Source organism: Sardina pilchardus, chromosome 11, assembly GCF_963854185.1.
Source record: "Sardina pilchardus chromosome 11, fSarPil1.1, whole genome shotgun sequence".
NCBI lineage: Eukaryota > Metazoa > Chordata > Actinopteri > Clupeiformes > Clupeidae > Sardina > Sardina pilchardus.
The window spans coordinates 1325408-1331217 of NC_085004.1; the positions used below are offsets into that span (position 1 = coordinate 1325408).

A 5810-nucleotide genomic window follows, 5' to 3' on the forward strand; every position below is an offset into this window, starting at 1 on the left:
TGAAGCTAAAAGTTGTATCGCCAGACTCACAGAATGGCTGGATGAACGGTAACAAGGTAAATATCGATTGTTTTGCTCGAAGGGAGGTGGAAAATGAGCGTATTTCCAAAAATGGCGGAATATCCCTTTAAGACTAGCCAGTTAAATTGATTACACCTGTATCTGTAACCACTACTCTCAGTAGAGAGCTGTGTCTCTCCATTCTACAAGAATATAAGGCACATTCCATCCAACATTCTATCCATTCATCTTCTTCAGACCATTCACTCATCCACCCATTAAACTGTCTATCAACATCTATTAAACAATCTGTCTATCAACATCCATTAAACTCTCTGTCTATCAACATTAATTAGACTATCTACATTCAACTTTTAAATTATTTACTCTGTCTCAGACTAGCCAGTTAAATTGATTACACCTGTATCAACTACTCTCAGAGAGCTGTATCAGTGTCTCTCTTAACAAGAATATAAGGCACATTCCATCCAACCTTCTATCCATTCATCTTCTTCAGACCATTCACTCATCCACCCATTAAACTGTCAATCAATATCTATTAAACAATCTGCCTATCAACATCCATTAAACATTCTGTCTATCAACATTAATTAGACTATCTACATACAACTTTTAAAGTATTTACTGTGGGTCCCTCTCAAGCAGCGTTTATATGTCCTCCCTCGCTCCTCGATCCTCAATGATCTACATAAAGAAAGATAGAAGAAGGGCTAGACTATCCCATTGTTGCCGCTCCATCATTCTTTATGTAGATCAGTGAGGAGCGAGAGAGGACGCGTAAACGCTATATGAGAGGCACCTTCTGTCTCAGGCTTTCAGCATACAATCTCATTAAGACTACAGATCCTGGCTGTGTTCGAACTGCGTGCTAAATACTAGTCACATACTGATAATGACGTGAAGTAGCAAATAGTATGCAGTGTTTGGAAAATGTAATATTACCAGTACACAAAAGTTTCCCGGATGTTATACTGATGGGATACTGCATCCCATAATGCATAGCGATTGTTTCCAGCTTCAGAAAATTTCAGTAACAATGGCGGACAGCGAAGGGACAAGTATGGCAAAAACCGGAGATGAAGAGCACAAATGTGAGTATTAGTTGGGTGTTTTGGTATGGAATGTTTCGTGGCTTCTGTTATTGTGGAAGTTTTATTACTGTAGAGCTGTATTTGTGTATGTGCAAGTGAATAAATAGCCCAACTTAACCAAAGCTAACGTAAACTAACTGGCGCTCAATGGAAATGAATGGTAGAAACCTGTTAGCTTGCTAAGTCGCTAAGTAGCATGACGATTTCCTAGCCTCTAGGTAACGTCGTCATTCACATTAACGAGAGCAATGTTTATTTATAGCCTAGTTATCGTTATGGTTATCATTCTTGGTGTGAACGGCCCTTATCTCCTAAGTGTTCTGTCAGTTATAACTGACAGAACTCTATTCGTACTTTTAAAAAATAAGTTTAATTTACAAAAGTGTAACGTGAAAATCTTTGATAGCTAAGTTGCTTTGGTATCTACTGAGAAATGAGCACCTGGTTCAAAACAGTTCCCAGTTTAAGCCTACTGCTCTTTGATAAGTGATATCATAGCCGGATTTGGGTATAACCAGAGAATGTCTAGGGCTCTGGTATAGCCTAACGATGGAAAATAAAATGTTAATGGCAGAAAATAATTTTCTCCTTACTAATATTTGATTTTAAATGAGTGTTTATAAGAAAGTGTCTAAGATGGTAAAAGATGTAACCTCTATCTCTAGGACTGGCACAACGTCATGCACAGTGGTCTTGGGAACATCGAAGGCTTCTGCAACAACCCTGTAGGAGGTGGCACTGGATAACCAATACTGAATGATGACAACCTCCAGTCTCTCCCCCAGCCTCCATCACAGTCCACTTCAAGTGTGTCCACAAGGGCATTGACAGAAGTCGTTCTTCAGATCCACATCTCCAAAGAGGAGACGGACAATAGATAGAATAGTGTTGCCATTCAGTTAGCAATATTGTCCCCTGGGGTCATTCTGAGAGAATGTGCACTTGTTGTTTTTCTTGATGTTAAAGTTCAGACATTTTAATCAATTGAAAGTATTTTGTTCAATGTTTAGTGTCATTTGTAAGGTAACACAGTGGTCATTATGGGATTATCAATTGTCAGTGTAGCACAGTTACATTTACTTAATTTCACATTTCACTTAGTTGCAAACCCAAGTCTTGCCAATAATGACACCTTTTTGATCCATTAACCATGGTTGCATACGCCTTCATAAGAAAAGACAACTGTGGGCTACAATATTGTTAGTTTCTCTAGGCATATTGGTCTAATCACTCTGAATTCCTGCTGAAGAACGAGATTAAAGACCATCAGTATTGCAGACCTTCTTCTCCTTGCTTGTTTGTTGGCTCTCACCACAGAGAGGTAGCCTAAGACATATCAAAACGGTAGGACACACAGAAGTGCTACTCTCTCCACTGATCAACACTAGAGAAATGTTTTATGAACATTGTTGGCACTCTGATGGCAGCACAACAATAATTTTATAACACTGCACTTACCTGATTTCACAGCTTGTGTATCCTCTTAGCCTAACTCTTATAACTTTTGTATCAATTCATTGTATTCTTTTCTGTTATTTAAATTCCATTATATCTGAAATTGAGTCTGGATTAATAAGCTTAGGTGATTTTATTTATCCATAAACATATTATATATGAAACATCACACAGAGATTCTTCATGGGTAGGCTATGCTTTCTCCAGATGTCCAGACTCCAGTGTAGCCCAAAAGCTGGCTGATTTGATAAGTAAACAGAACAATCCTCCTGCCATGTCAAGTCAAGTTTATTTATAGGCTATAGCCCATTTCATGCAACGTGCTTTACATAAACAAAAGCAAACTTGTGATGTTCTAAATTTCCAAGAACGCTAGAATTGAAATGCAATGATTAATGCATTTCAGCTTAACTCGTTTCCCACTGCAGTCTTATACAAATGAATGAGGACTAGTTCGACTAATTAGCCAATACCAGACGTTTTTCTTGCAAGTAGGTGGCGGTGCGTGCTTTAGGCTGTAGATGCATCACTGTATAAAAAGCCTATATCTGGACACAACTAGACTGGAGGAACATGCTCAGTACTCCACATTTAGATTCGCTTCGTTTAGCAACGAACACAAATCATTACAGCCTGAGCATGTGTCACTAACGGGATAAACGTGAAGAATTCCCCAAAATATCAGACGCAATTGCGCTCACTTTAAATTGATTAGTTTAGACAGTTTCTCCAAGTCTACCTCTAAATAGGCTAGGCCTACTCGGAACAGAACACATAGCGTAACTATAACATGGTATTGATTATCTACGTTGAGCTCTCTAGAATGCATTGCGGCATTGCGTTAAAATGACCAACGTCACCGTAAGCTTGCTCACTTGATTTTACTTACTAATCCATCAGCTGTTTTCCACAGGTGCATCAGATACGCTAGCGATGGTAAAGGTCACAGACTAGTCGACCAATTTATGCTGACAAAGTTGGTATGGCTAAACGCTTTGTTGCGGTGCTGACTAAACTTATGAATAGAGTTCTGACAGTTATAACACTAAGGAGAGGGTCGTTCACACCAAGAACGATAACTAATAGCGAACACTGGTAAATGTTAACTAGAATGCATTTCCCGGTGGGAAAGTGCAAAGTGTGCTTGCTCCGAAGCGCTGCGAGAGCGCCCCGGCAGGATACGCGACAGCTCGCCCTCAGGTCAAAGCGCCAAAGTTTGGCCAAGACGCGAAGCTGCTTCGAGTTTGGCGACGTTGCCCTCGATTGCCGAATTCTTACACTGACCTGACGAGTTGCCTAGGTTTATCAGTGGTATGTCCCAGAGCACCTCCAATGTAAAAATGTAGATGTCATCCCAAAGACGTAAAGAGATATGAGCCAAAATGCATTTTTGCTAATTGCGGCGCCCCCTAGTGGCCAAATTACAACACATTTACTGAGGCTACTTTGAATGGTGTCCAAAATCATCCCGCCAAATATGGTCTCGATACCTCACAGCATTTCCGAGATTTGACCTCACTTCCTGTTTGGACGCTTCACCATCGAATTTGATTGGCTGTCACGGGAACGCTTTGATGTATGAAAATGAAATGTACACCTCTAAGGTCTGTAGACCTTGTGTTGAATTAAGTATGAGTTGTTCACGTGTAGCTAGCATGAAACACGTAACCACTGAAGGAAGGAGGGAGCCTAAGAAACTAGGCATGTTTCTAGAACAAATACGAGTAATGTTAGGAGTATAGCTATCCTGTTATGCGGGAACATCCGCAGTTTACTCACTGTTGAATAAGTTGCAATGTGTTATAGCCTCAAATGGATGGTAAAATAAACAGGACGACTCACCTGTTCAAATTATGTAATAGGATAAAATTTGGTTTTGATATGTCAAAGCAACCAGGCTGTTACTGGTTAACGTTTCTGAATATGAAATCGATTTTGGATTGGTTGCATGTGATAAAAGCTATGCCATTTCCTGTCCAGACAGCATTCATATTCAGAAATACTGTACACCGGCAACAAAGACACACACACACACACACACACACACACACACACACACACACACACACACACACACACACACACACACACACTCTTTCAAACAACTCTTTCAAACAGAAACGTCAGTCTGTTACATCTGCCTCTTGTCCACAAACTGCATGTCGCTGAGTTGACTAGCAACGAAGACTTTCACATAAACACACACACACACACACACACACACACACACACACTTACACACACAGAGACACACCACCCCTTCAAACACAAATATCTGTCTGTTACGTCTGCCTCTTGTCTACAAACTGCATGTTGCACAGTTCACCCACATCTACCCACAATTCTTTGATTTATAATTAACCCCAGCATTAAAAAACTGCAATGTGTCAAATCTTATTATACAACAATTGGGTTCTATGAAGCTGTTTCTTTGTTTCTGATTGGCCGAGAGACGTTCCATGAGTTGAAATATCCCACGATAATCCACTCTGACTTTTCACAGCTAATAATAAATCACTCCGCGATACAATGTCAAATTGTCAAGTGTAAAACGAACTGTCACGTTGCATCCAAGCTGAAATACAGACACTCAGAACATAGAATATGACGGAGGTGGATATTAGCTAGTTGGATGGCAAGTAGGTTAAGTAAAATAGTGATGTTTCAAAGCTAAAAGCATGTCCTAACCAGACGCAATGCGAGCTAACGTTTATTAGGCTATATTCTGCATTGCTTGACAACGGGAGAGATAGAACTAACGACTGGCTTTTGGCCATAGCAACGTGCTTTTAGAACTAATGACTGGCCTTTGGCCATAGCAACCATCCATTTAGAACTAGTAACGGCAGTTTGTCCTGCAAGTAATAGAACTTTGTGGCGGAGAGAAGTTAGTTCTACAAACAAGACAGTTTTAGCGATTTACATTATAATGGGAAATTAGCGCAAAAAACAAGTGGTAGAATTGTTGTATAAAAGCAATATAGCACTTGTGATCGTGGGTTGTTGCTGGATATTTACACGGGTGTTGTTGCCTGCGCCACTCGGCCTCCGGCCTCGAGGCTACGGCCGAACAACACCCGTGGGAATATCTAGCAACAACCCACTCCCACTCGTGCTATATTGCTTAAATATGTATACTGTATGTATATACTGTATGGGCAATTCCATGCAAAACTGTCAAGTCCATAACCCCACACAGCATCATACTATGATGTGGATGATGATTTCTTAAAAGCTTACCAT

At 40.2% G+C, this 5810-nt stretch overlaps 1 long non-coding RNA gene across 1 annotated transcript; it reads left to right on the forward strand.

The window, feature by feature from the left end:
- Positions 1 to 874: 874 nt before the first annotated feature.
- LOC134095605 (uncharacterized) lies at positions 875 to 2391 on the forward strand. The gene is made up of 2 exons (XR_009940582.1): positions 875 to 1112; positions 1778 to 2391. It is a non-coding gene; the product is annotated as an uncharacterized LOC134095605 (long non-coding RNA).
- The last annotated feature ends 3419 nt before the right edge of the window (positions 2392 to 5810 follow it).